The sequence below is a fragment of the Fukomys damarensis genome, unplaced genomic scaffold, assembly GCF_012274545.1.
Source record: "Fukomys damarensis isolate Sample0158 unplaced genomic scaffold, DMR_v1.0_HiC HiC_scaffold_16, whole genome shotgun sequence".
Taxonomy (NCBI): domain Eukaryota; kingdom Metazoa; phylum Chordata; class Mammalia; order Rodentia; family Bathyergidae; genus Fukomys; species Fukomys damarensis.
The window spans coordinates 126,833,774-126,847,043 of NW_022900928.1; the positions used below are offsets into that span (position 1 = coordinate 126,833,774).

General features: G+C 39.0%; 1 protein-coding gene and 1 pseudogene across 5 annotated transcripts in view; both read right to left on the bottom strand.

The window, feature by feature from the left end:
- Positions 1-13,270, bottom strand: part of Sphkap (SPHK1 interactor, AKAP domain containing) — a 166,740-nt gene that overhangs the window by 65,409 nt on the left and 88,061 nt on the right. The window lies entirely within an intron of this gene.
- On the bottom strand, positions 705-2,492 carry LOC104851014 (annotated as a pseudogene).

Consider the following 13,270-nt stretch of genomic DNA (forward strand, 5'->3'; position numbering starts at 1 on the left):
TAACACATCTTGATCTATTCAGATTTACATTGATATGATAATTATATGTGTACAGTTCTTATTGCCGTCATGTTCACCAAAGACAAATACTCAAGGGAGTCTCTAAGTTTCAAAATTCAAACCACAATGCCTTGACTGAATAACATGATTACAAAAAGGAATCGCAAAACCGCAAATGTGCAGTGCTTCACAACAGCTCCCTTCTAGCTCACCTTTTTGCCAAATCTTGTTTCATTAACAATCTATATTCTTAAAAGTGCATTTATAATTTTATAGGTAAGTGATCTGATTTAAATGATTACTTGGATCTCTGCAAAAATTTTAAAGTATATTGAAAAAACAATAGAAATGCCTTTAATACTAATCATTGATTAAAGTACCAAAAAAGCAAACAAAAATCCTCTTATATATAAATACTTCAATATGGAAAATATCCATCAATAGTCAAAGTATATTTAATTTTGTACAAAAAATGTACTTGATGCCAGGGAAGATTTAAAAATGAGACTCTTCATGCTCAGTGGTACCACCACCTGCCTCACAAGCTCAAAGTCCTGTGTTTGATATGAGAGAGAGAGAGAGAGAGAGAGAGAGAGAGAGAGAGTTTTTTAAAATGTCACACCAAAAGTAAAAAATTGTGCAATATACCAGTAGAGTGTACTCACCTTAAAGAATGTGGCTTCTCAAGTTTTAAAACTCCCTTGATTCTAATTTACATACATCGTTTAAAATTCAGTTTTGTGGCAAAACACAAGAAACCTGTGTAATGAAGCCTAGACCCTGAACACCTTCTATTCCAACATTAGTGAGCATGAAACCTGGAAAGTAAATTGTCAATATCTGATCGATGAGGTACAGATTATCTGAAAAATTTATGACCTGGTGTGAGCAGTCAGTAATTCCAATACACATTACTGCTTTGCAATAAATTTTGTATGGTTTGCATGTCCTTCAATAACTGAAGATTTTTCCTTCTTTTTTCTCCAGGTCTGTTTGGCAAAATCCTTTTTACTTATCATCCTTGAGAGGCCAGAAGAACAGCTACTGCTATTTGTTTCTTCATCAAGAGTCTTTCTGTTAGCTCTAAGTTCCTTTTTCTGATTCTCTAGCTTCTGTTTCTCTAGCTGTGCTTGGTATTTTCCAACTTTAGTTATGTGGTTGGCTTTTGCTTCCATCTTTTCCACAATGCCTCTAGTTCACATGCTAAGCTGTTTTTCAATTCAGTGTTTGGTGACTCCTGTAGAAGTTTTGCAAGCTGCTGGTGATCAAAGCTCATCTGAACAAACTCATCCTGTAAAGTCTGTAAGACTCCTGACAATTCATCACTGATGCTGCTGGAAGAGGGAGGTGTTGCTGACTTCTTGCTTCTATTACCTCGTGAAGATACTTGTTTTGCCATAGGAATGTTGTTCACTACTTGATCATTGCACAAAACTTTACTGTGTTGTTTCATTGGATAGATACAAGACATGCTAAACATTAGCTATCAGGGCATGGCCAGGACTCGTGGACTTTCCAGCGACAAATGGCATAACACGCAAGCATAATCTATAATGAGGCTGTGCACCAAAACAGTTGCCAGGTCCTTTCTTCTCTGGTGGTTTTGACTTCTTTTTTTATTTTTTATTTTTTTGTGGTGGGAGCATATGAAGTTGTTTTATCTTCAAAAGTAAGCCTCTTTGTTTCTACATCAGTCTGCAACTCAGCTGCCTTAGCTTGCATACGTTTGCTTTCCTGTTCCTTCTTCATAGAGTTTTGCTTCCAGTTCTTCCATTTTTTTTTTCTGCAAGGTCTTGCATTGTGGTAAGTTTGTTATGTTCTTGTTTCAGAAGATCCAGTTTTACAAGTTGGCTCTGAACATACGTTTGATCATGTTGTCATTCTCTTTCTAGGGTCACCTGTTTCTCTAAGACAGATGTTCTCTCCATTTCTGCATGCTTTATCATATTCCACATGTATTCCAATTGTGTTTCTAAAAGATTACGTTTATTTTCTGCAGCTAGCAACTGAGATGTCAATTCTTGATTGTGCTTTGATTCCTCATTCTTTGAATTCTCCCTTTCTTGTATCTATTCATCTAGTACTTTTTATACTCAACTGTTTCTTTAGACAAAGTTTTCACACTTTCTTCTGCCTGAATCCTCTCAAGTTCCAAGCGTAGGATCTTATCTTGAAGATTCTTCAGAGCAGAAAATGTGGGGAGATGAAGAACGATGAACCATATTTCCATTAGACTTTGATGGTTCAGCTAAGATATTTGAGAACTGAGAATCAGAAGCCACAGACACCGATGCCGCCTTCATCTTTCTGGTCTTACAGCGCAGGCTTCCGCTGACTTGGATTCGCTCTGAGTTCCTGAACTCTTCTTCAAGATTCTAGAGTCGCCCACCAGGGGCGACCTTAAGAGGAACCCCAGAGGGAAAGGCTGTTCTCCTTTTCTATCAAAGGTCAAAGCTTCCTTCAGCCCCTCAGAGACAGACCTTGAACCTCTCTGTCTGTCTTTCCAAGCACAGCTATGCTGATAGAAGCTCCTTAATTGCTGTTTTGGGCCAAGCAGACAAGTCTGGTTTGTTGGAATCCCCAGTACTGGGGCTTCTGCCCTAAAACTGTGGTAGCAGAATAATTATCAAAGTAAGAAAATTTCCACAAGTTTAAAATAGACAAGAATGAGGCATAAGTTTTTTGCAGGAGGTAATCATCTGGTGCCAGGTCAGATGCCAGCAGACAGGAGAAATAGTGAAAACACAAGAGAAAAATAATAAAATAATATAAACACAGCATTTCTTCTTAAGAAGGGGTATATAGGTTTTTTTTTTCTTGAAGCTTCTATTTGATTTTTAAAACTTCCTTTTTTCTCTTTAGAAACTCTCCAAAGCTCAATTGACAGTCTGCGTGAATCTTTCTTCCAGATTCACTTTGTCAGATTATGTCACATTAAAATTTCCAAATTATAGCAAAAATACAGGTATACTGTTTCTATTTAACCACACCCCTACACTTTAGTGTCTCTGTAGTTCTTGTAACCAGGACTGAGATGTTTACTGGTGCTTAAACAGCCCTTTACCAGCTACAAATGAATACCAGAAGACAAACCATACACTGTATTGAGTGGTGTAGCTTCCTAATTTTCTTTCCATTTAACAACAAGCTTTTCATCTCTAATCACTTAACAATTATGAGCAATCAAAGATATTAGGACTTGTGCAACATTGAGAAACATTGATGCTCTTTTTCTTCCCTTTCTTTTTTTTTTTCGTGTAGAAATAGAACTGTTACAGCATAAGGGAATTTTAAAAGTTAGAATTTTCTCTTTAGAGACAAGTGGCTGCTCTAAACTTTCTCAAACTTAGGACATAAACTGCATCCCCTCCCTCTCTTCGGCCTAGATGAACAGATAGAATATACAGATGTTGGCACTAGGAGGTCAAAGTCCAGTTTCATTTACACAGGGAAACGGGGGAGATCTGGGTTCAGGGAAAGATGAAACCAATTTGAATATGTTTTTTGTCTCATTGTATCACTTTCCTCACTGTTCCTTGTTGTAAAGAACCTAACTGACCAGTACATGGTGAGATGACGCAAGACAAATGGGCCCCTCCTAACCTGCAGAGCTAACTTTGAGTAAATCCTTTTATCTTAGCAAAATAATGACTTCGTTTGATTTGGTCACTGGCTAGTAAGGGAAACTAAGCATTTGAACCCTAGGAAGCCAGTAAGAGAAATATCAAAAATATTATATATATATATATATTATATATATATATATATATAAAATTGTTATATGCACACATACAGTATATTTTTATACATATTTGTGCTTTACAAGGGAGTCTTTTTTTTTCTTTTTTTGGTTTTTTGAGACACGGTCTCACTATGTAGTTGAGACTGACCAGGCTGGTCTCGAACTCACAGCTATTCTCCTGCCTCACCCTCCCGAGTGCTGGGATTACAGGCATGCACCACCATGCCTGGCTTACAAGGGAGTCTTTGTCACAAAGGGCTTAGAATTTTTAAAAAAGGTAAATACTAGTATAAATAAGAAGATACTGCAGATGCATCGAAATTATTGATAAATTCAACTGTGATATATTACTGAACAAGAATAAAGATAGTAATTAACATTTATTGTGCTGAACACTGTTCAAAACATTCTGTGTTTATGGACTCTTCATAGAAATCTTTTTTTTTTTTTTTTTTGGTACCGGGGATCGAACTCAGATCCTTGTGCTTGTGATGCATGCAGCAGAACCACAGAGCTAAACCCCCCGCCCCTCTGTGTAGCAATTTTGTGTGGTAATTACTCTAACTATTCCAAAGTAGCTGAGGCACGGGAAAGATAAGTATAATGTGGAAAACTGCTAAAAGTCGTTGAGGGATATATAAAGTTAACAGAGTGAAAAGACAACCTACACAATGGGCATTTTTTTTTTTTTTTTGGCCAGCTATTGCTGAGACAGAGGACTAATAGCAGAATATCTAAAGAACTCAAAAAACTTTGGACCACCCCAAAATGAAAGACTAAATAAAAAATGGGCTACTGAAGTGAATAGCAATGTCACAGAAAGTACAAATGATCAACAAACACACAGAGAATGTTCAACATTGCTGGCCATTACAGAAATGCACCGAGTTTCCATCTTATCCTATAACCATCATCAAGAAATCGAATCATAAAAGTACTGGGAAGGCTGCGAGGAAAGAAAGAACTCCTCTACATTGTTGGTGAGAATGTAAACTAGTACAAGCATTATGGAAGTAAGTATGGAGATTTCTCAAAAAAACTAAAATCAGAATTCCATTTGACCCAGCTCTTCCCTTTCTAGTCTCTTCCTAGAAGGGTTAAAGACATCACATGACAGTGATCCATACACACCCATGATTGTAGCAGCAACATTCGCGATAGCTAAATGTTGAGAGCAGCCTATAAGTCCATAAATAGATAGATGGATAAATAAAATGTTGAATCTGCACACAATGGAGTTCTTACTCTGTCATAAAGAAAAATACATTTCAGTCATTTGTAGGAAAAATGAATGCACCTTGAGACAATAATGTGAAGCAAAATAAATCAGAGACAATGCTTAAATATCATTTGAGAAACCCAAAATATAAATAAAGATCACAGCAAAAGATAGATAGCAGGAAGTATGGATATAGATCTTCCTCAAATACAAAGGGGACAGAAGGACGGAGGGAGGGAGGGAGGAGGAGGGGATGAAGGAAGTAATTAAGATGTGTAGTGTACCTATACCTACTCCCCATGAGAGATGCAAACATTATGTACTGCAAACATGGGCTACTACAGAATAAATTTAAAAAGTCTTGCCTCAGTGAACTGACATACAGGAGGGAGATTAATAAGAGCTGTTACAATAACAAGTCCCAGTCGTACTCCTTCGTTCTGCACACTGTGCTCTGCATTACTTTATGTGCCTCCTCCAGCAGTCCAGCGTGTCACCATGGTGGTCTCCAATCCCCAGATGAAGAAGGCAGACTTAGATAGGTTACAGAAACTGAATAAATTCATGCAAACACTGCACAGAAGACTAGGAATTAGAACTAAATTCTGCTTGGCCTATGCCATTCTGTTGAAAACAAAGTGTCCTTCTCTTAAAAAGTCCTTGTATTTAGGGACAACGTTAAACACTCAAGAAGGAAGGAATTTCACATGGTTGGCTTAGCAGTTCCCTAGTATTCTGGGTTTCTGTCTCCCTTAGTTTACAGCTTATTGATAGTAGGGGTTGAACACCAGAAAATTTAGGGTGAGTTTCTTTAGAGATTTCAGGGAATGAGGGAAACTCAGACATTCTCTTTTCCAGCATAAGAAATATTAATCCACATGTACTAAGGTGTTCATAGGCATCCCGGCATTCTTGACTGTTTTAAATATAAGACCCAAATCGTTTCTCAGGTTTGCCATGAAATTAAGTTTGAAAAAAAAGTCTCTGAAAGATATCTACCCTTCATACATAGTTCCTTTTCCAATATTTACAAATTTCATCCAGTCCGCCTGCATCCATTTCTCTAAAGGACATTTTACCTTCAAGAATTTTTCTTAGAATAATCTTTCCTGCAGAAATCGTTTTTTTGGAGGATACACTGGTGTAAAGGGAGATGGGACTGATGATCATAATGTGGGACTATACAGTCCACTCTTAATGGGTGACTCTGAACTAGTGATGTCTATTCGAAAACAAAGTATTGTGGACACTGCTCTTGGATTTCACGTTAACTCTTGGTTCTGAACCAAGTTTAAACAACATAGAGAGCACCGAGCCAATATCCTCCAAGGAGACTATGTTTGTTTTTGTAAAGTCCTCCTAACAGTCATGCGTTGATAGTGAAGGTCTGCAGTGTGGGACCTGACCCCCTGTATTAACTGAGCTGCACCCGGGTGAACCACTCCTCGCCACCCAAGGTTTCTCTTTTCCTTTTCAACGAGGAAAGCAAGATTTCAGGATCCAGGTTCACCAAATAAAGGACTTCGCTGATTTGATAATTATAAATTCAAATAGAAAAATGCGTTTTGTGTAGGCGATGAGCTGACGCCTACAGAGCTGGTAAGAACCATAGGGCAGACGCTGACGCAGCCCCTCCTCGAGGTTGAACTTCCAGCTGCCATGTTAACACGATCTCCACATTGCACATGAGGACACTGAGGTACAGAAAATTCTAGTATCTCATGCAGGGTAACAAAGATGCAGGGTAGCAGAGTGACAGGAAGGAGTTGTGCCCAACTGTTTTGTAGGTTTGGGCTATATTCTTTTTTGGTACTGGGGGTCAAACTCAGGCCCTGGTGCTTGCGCGGCAGGCAGCAGAACCACCGAGCTAAATCCCCAGCCCTAAGTGTACGTAGTAGCAGCTACTTTTGTTTTTGTTTGTTTTTTGCTACTGCGGATCAAACTCGGGACCTTGTGCTTGTGAGGCAGGCTGTGGATCCACTGAGCTAAATCCCCAGCTGAAAGCATTCTTTCTTTTTTTGGTGCTGGGGATTGAACTAGGCCTTTGTGCTTGTGAGGCAGGTGCAGCACCACTGAGCCAAATACCCGGCCCTAGGCTATGTTCTTTTAAGCACTGCATTTATTAGATGTGATATTACATAAATATTATGTGTGTGTATATATATATATATATTATAATGCACTATATTAAATATGATTTATTTTAACCATGGTGTTTTTCAAAAGGTGAATTAAGCTGTTAGTGTTTTTAAGAATTGTGTACATTTTAAACATTTTCTTTTTATAGCCAACATTTTTCAGTGTGTTTATCTAATTTACTTTTATTAGTGTGTTTGCAATGCATATTATATTCCTTGTGTGAAGTTCATACATGTATATAACTCATCTTAACTCCTTTTTCCATCCACTTTCCTTCCTCTCCTCTCCCTTTATCTCTTCATCCCTCTCCCATTTAAAAAAGCTCCATTTCCTTACATCCTATTATGCACCTTTTATTTTTAAGCACAGCTTTGTAATGGGAGGTGAGATTCACTTCCCTGACTATTGTATGCTTACAGCTGATTCCATGAAGTTCACTCAGGATGGGTCGCATCAAGGGACATCTAAGGTTGAACTCATTGGGTGGACCGAAGAAAGCGACAAAGAGTCTGATGAAGGAATTCAAAATCCAGTGGCTTGGGAAATGGGTTCTTCCAGGACAGGGTAACAGGTGGGGCTTTTCTTGGGAGGATCCAGTGTTCTCCAGAAATTCTGTAGGTTTGATAGTATTTGAGAAAGGACCATGAGAAGAACAGACCACAAAGGGGGGAAGCGATGGCTTCATCCCTGAAGGAAGAGCCTGTGCTGGTGAAGCTGATGATGGAGGCCTCTTGAATCCCACTGGTTTTGGGGCCAGCCTTGGCAGTTTTAGGGCTCTCTGATGTGCTGCACTTTCACATGTGTGCTTTGATGTATATGTAGATTTCCTATTCTTGCTGTTGACCCTTCTCCATAGCATAACATACTAAAAGGAGATGGCAACAGCAGGCAGGGCATGTTCTGTGTTCCAGGTACATGGTACAGAAGGAGGGAAGGGTCAGGGATAACATGCCAGTCACTTATCTTGATTCTTGGAATTGTTGTTATTAGTAGTGATTGAGTCCTCAGTTTTATCCATGATGTGGTAAAAATGAGTTTGCAACATATGACACAAAGTGGGTTTTTTTTTTATATGTTTGTTTTTGTTTTTGCTGGGCAATAGCTGTGATCTTTGGCCTGAGATATTTATACTCAGTATCTATGAAATAAATTTTCTTAGGAAATAACATTAGCTGTGGTCACCATAAAAACCAAACAAAACCAAACAATCATTTCTCTTGAAAAATTTTCAGGTATTTGAGAGACTGAATCTCCGCCCTTAGAGAAGGAGTCTCCCTCAATTCCTTTCAGAGATTTCAGACTGTCACTTTGGGTCCCACATCAGCTGTTATCCAGTCTGAAAATGTGTCTGGTGTGGAACAGGTAATGTTTCCAGTGAAACCACAGTGACATGAAACAAATAGATGATTTCTCATAAAGAAATCTGGTTTTCTGTTCTCTTAAAGATATAACCGTTGCGAATAATAAGTGTACATTTTGGTATGGCTGGGCCCCTTTAGATGTGCCATGTACTGTATCCCGGGTATCCACAGTCTCTGTTTCTTCCCGTTGCATTACATTTTGAGCATTGGGGTCTAGTAGCAAATGCCTTTGTCACTGTTTTTGCATCTTTTTTTGGCACCGGAGATCAAACTTGGGACCTTGCACTTGTGAGGCAGGCGGCAGAACCACTGAGCTAAATCCCTGGCCCCTTTGAATCATTTTTTAATAGTAGAAATATGCCCGTTGCACCATGTCTCTGTTACAAATAAAGAAAATAAAAATGTCACAATTCTATTTCAAGAAAAATGATAGCCCATTTCTTTGTTAAAGTGAGTACCATATCCATGTATTTAATATGCAGAATGTATCTGAATATAACAAAAGAAAACAAAATCAAAATATTATGGAACAATCTGTCATAAGGAGCTATATAGGACATGGGAAAGACATGCAATAAAACAACTGATGATCTGTAAAAATGGACTGAAAGTTTGAAGTCATTTGCTTTGGATGTGAGTAAAATAACATGATCCCATGGTATTAGCTATGCATCAGGGACAATAACTTGCCTGGGCACTTGGTTTTGCAGATGGTAGGTTTATGAAGTAAAATCTGTAAAGTGCAGCAGAAATTATTTGTTCTGAATGCAAGCTTTCACAAATAAAATTCTAGTTGATCACACTGTTATTTGGCATTAAAGCGACTGCTAATGTTTTGCAATATAGTTTACACGGAGAAATTCTTTGTCACCTCTGCTGAAAGCATAGATCGATTTTTGTTGTTCTCTCCATCTGTCTAGAACTATCCAGTTAACTAGTTCTGGAGTAACAATTTTAATCAAGAATATGTTTTAATCAAGAATATGTACAAAGTACTGTATGTGCATAGTATCCTGAAAGGACTTTGTGTGTTGAGAGAGGCTGAATAACTTATTGTAAATGGGTCAAGATTAGTCAGAAGTGACATTTTTGTTGTGCTTGGTGTTAAAATTGGATTTTTCATGAAACAAACATACATATTAGCAGAAGTTGTAATGACTATAGAATTTTGACTTATGTAGTTTGAAGTACATGATGAACTAATTTTTGATTAAAAAGTTAAAATTTGATAATAACCTGATCCTAGACATTAACCCCTTGAACTCAATGGGCTGTTGGAGCTTTGTCATGTCGTATATGTGTTATTGCAGAGCAGAAGGTGTGAGTGGCTTTGCTGTGATAACGTGCTTCATAGCGTTAACTGCTGAACGACACTGCGTCCATAACCGGGAAGGTTGTACTAAGATGTGTCCACCCTAGTTACTAGTTCATCTGCTCTAACCACTGGGGAGATACACGAAGGTAAGGTTTCAGTCGTCCACTCATCCCCAAGTAATGCACTTGGTGATATCCTTAATAGAGAAACAAATGGGCCCACTTTTATACTCTAAAATCAGTTTCCTAAGTGAAACTAAATTACATCCCTCACCCGATGCTTTCAAAGGCTGACTTTTAAATAGGTCACTCTGATATTAACCTGCAAATAAAACTAAATGACACCACCCCTCTTCTCTAATATTTTAATTGGGAAAAAAGAACTACCAAACGGAGGTTACCAATCGCAAGTGTAAAATCTAAAAATCCTAACATTAGACACCAGAATTCTACCCTTCTCCCAGACACAGCATGAGTCTCTACAGGATGAGCAGTTCCTGTGTTTGGGAGCAGCTCTTTCCATTATGGAAAGTAATCAAAGTGGACCCAGCCAGCTAGAGCAGTCTTGGCGGAAGCTGACCATGCACGTTATATACCTGGAACTATTAAACCTGCCATCTGCATCTTGGGGAGATGACATGGTTTCAGATTTTTAATTTCAGATAAGTTTTTAATAACATGATTTAATAATCTATTTCATGTTTTTATTTCTCCGAGTATATAGTTTTGAATATTTGACTTGATAATGTCAATTTCAGTATCACGTGTTTGTAGCTTTTTTTTTTTTCACGTCTGTTCAGTAAGTAGAGGCCTGTATTTCTGCCAGACGCTGGTTTCAGTGTGTGTTTCTTTGTTATCTTCCTTACCCCTTTGTGTCTGTATTTCTTAATATTGATGCTAATTAAGCCATAATATCATGAGGACAAAGAATATGCAAAGAAGAAAGGAGATATACAACTTTGAAATGCTTAAACAGGCAGGCTATATAACTGCCAACAGACCTGAGAAGTAGCTGGAAAAACAGAAAAATATGGAGCTGTGGGAGCGAAAGGGAAACCAATCAAAAGCTCTCAGCATCCTGCTATATTCCTGGCTATGCCAAAGATACGAGGTCCTGACTGCTCTCAGCAGGGGCCATTTCATAGCATTGTATTTACAGCAAGTAACATTGAAAGGCGAGGTATATTCTCTTCTCCTCCCTGCAGCAAAGAGCAAGTTCATATACAAGCAGTGAGTTTTTGAAGTTCAGTATTCTTTTTTTGTGATATAAACTCATGTTACAGTTTGTCTCTAGATGTCCCTCCAAAGTCTGACGGGGAGGGGCTTTTGGATAGCGCTTTTGGATCACAGGGGTGCTATATTCCCCAGTGGATTTGCCCACCGATGAGTGGTGTTAGGAGGTGAGATTTGGTTGGAGCAGGTATATAACTAGGGGATAAAAAGTAATTAACACACTCACTGTAGGTGTGGCACGTATCTGGGACTCAGCCCTGTCACCCCTGTGGACCTTGGGAAACAAGGGAAATTGACTTGCTGACTACTGCTGGAGAGGCAGTAATAATTTCTCTTTCCTCTGACTCAGATATCTTGTCTTTTCTCTGCCATTCATCGATCAGCAACATGGTACCTTATTGGCTTGAAAGCAAGGTAACATCTCAGGGCCTTCACAATCCTTAACAGACAGGCACTCATTTAAGGAGGGTGATGCTGACATTGCCAAAAAGTCAAGTCAGACAAAGACTTAGGATCGCTGATGAATTTGGCAGACGCGGTTTCTGAGGAGGGCTGAGAACAAAGCTTTTCTGCAGCAGGTTTGGTTGTGACAGTGGATACAGTAAATAAACCATTTGAAGAAGTTTGGTAGAGGTGGAGGTACAGAAGAAATGGGTTCAAAGGAGAATCCTATTTTTAACAGTGACTCTTAGTTACATTGTGTCTGGCCTGCCGAGGCTTCTGAGTTTAGGACTCTTGACTTAAAGTGCTGCTTCCGGTTGTGCAAAATGTATGTGATGACAGTTTGGAGGTTGCAAGGAACTGTGTAGTCATGGAAGAACTGTAGGGTCACATTCATTTTCTGGAGAGAGACAATAATCTAGTTTTCTTTTTGCAGTACTAAAGATGGAACTTGGGGCTTTTGTTCTGAGCTACATCCTCAGCTAATTATGTGTGTGTGTGTGTGTGTGTGTGTGTGTGTGTGTGTGTGTGAGAGAGAGAGAGAGAGAGAGAGAGACAGACAGAGAGAATGAGAGAGAGAGAGAGAGAGAAAATGAGAGAATGAGAGAGAGAGAATCTTTCTAAGTTCCTAAGTCATCCAATTCTGAGCTTGCACTTGTGATCTTCCTACTTCAGTCTCCCAGAGTGCTGAGATTACAGGCCTGTGCCACTATATGCCAGGCAGTCTTTCAGGGAGGTGGCCCTCAGGTTCTGTGACTGCCACAGGGGACTCTCAGGACAGGAGCAGCACCAGCTGATGACATGTGGGTGCAGATGACATAGCTTCAACACTCTAAGTTCCAGAAGGCTCTCAGAAAAAAGAGAGGTGGTGACTAACTCTATGGTAATTAGGCAATTGAATAAGAGCCCAAAAAAGCTTCAAAACGTTTTCATTTTTTCAAGTTTTCCCTTGTATTTTGTCTTCAACTGGTTTTCCAACAAAATGAGTTTCGTTTTACTGTTGAACCAGGCCTGTTTTCAGAAGTGTCACTGAATTGCGATCCCAGTGGTCATGAACATCTGTCCTCATCACCAGACACAGGTCACATCCTTCACACCTTTGTCATACTTCCTATCTTTATCTTTTTCCCTTTTGGGAGGCTCTTTGACACAAGGTAATTGGTTTTCTATAAAATGGTAATTTATGCCTACATGAAATTTGTCCTCTTTTGAAAAGGTGATCCAATTGTCCTCTGTCCCTTTTCACAGGTGAGCTCCAGCTCTTTGAATCTGCAGATACAAAGTCCCCTTCACCTTCTAGAGGCAGCTAGACCTCCCTGAGCTGTTCAGCCTCCAGCTGTGTGGGAGCAACAGGGCCAGAGCCCAGGGCTTAATGAGCCGCTGTTTCTCAGTTGCACATGTCTCAGGCAGTGACAGATTATACTCATTTCGGTCTCCATGAGAAAGGGAACTTATTTCCAAGCTAATAGAGCTGTTGGAACAAACAAAGCCACTGGGCTTCCATACTAAATTCTCATTACAGCATAAATTATCAGAGCAGATAATCTCTTCAATGTCACCCATTGTTTTAGCATCATTTAAACCACTAAATGTGAGGACTAATACTTCAGAGATAGTAAATGTAGTTTTGATGTATTGTTCGACCTGTTAAACATCCTTCTTCATTTTTTATTTTTGTGCCTGGCTTTATAATCTACTCCTTAGTGCAAAACACATCCAGGAACTTCTTTGATTACCTAATTTGAAAGTTCAGCTCTATGAATGGGACTTGAAAAGTGCAAATCGTACAGTGCGTTTGCTAAAAGAGTCTTTGATCTTGCT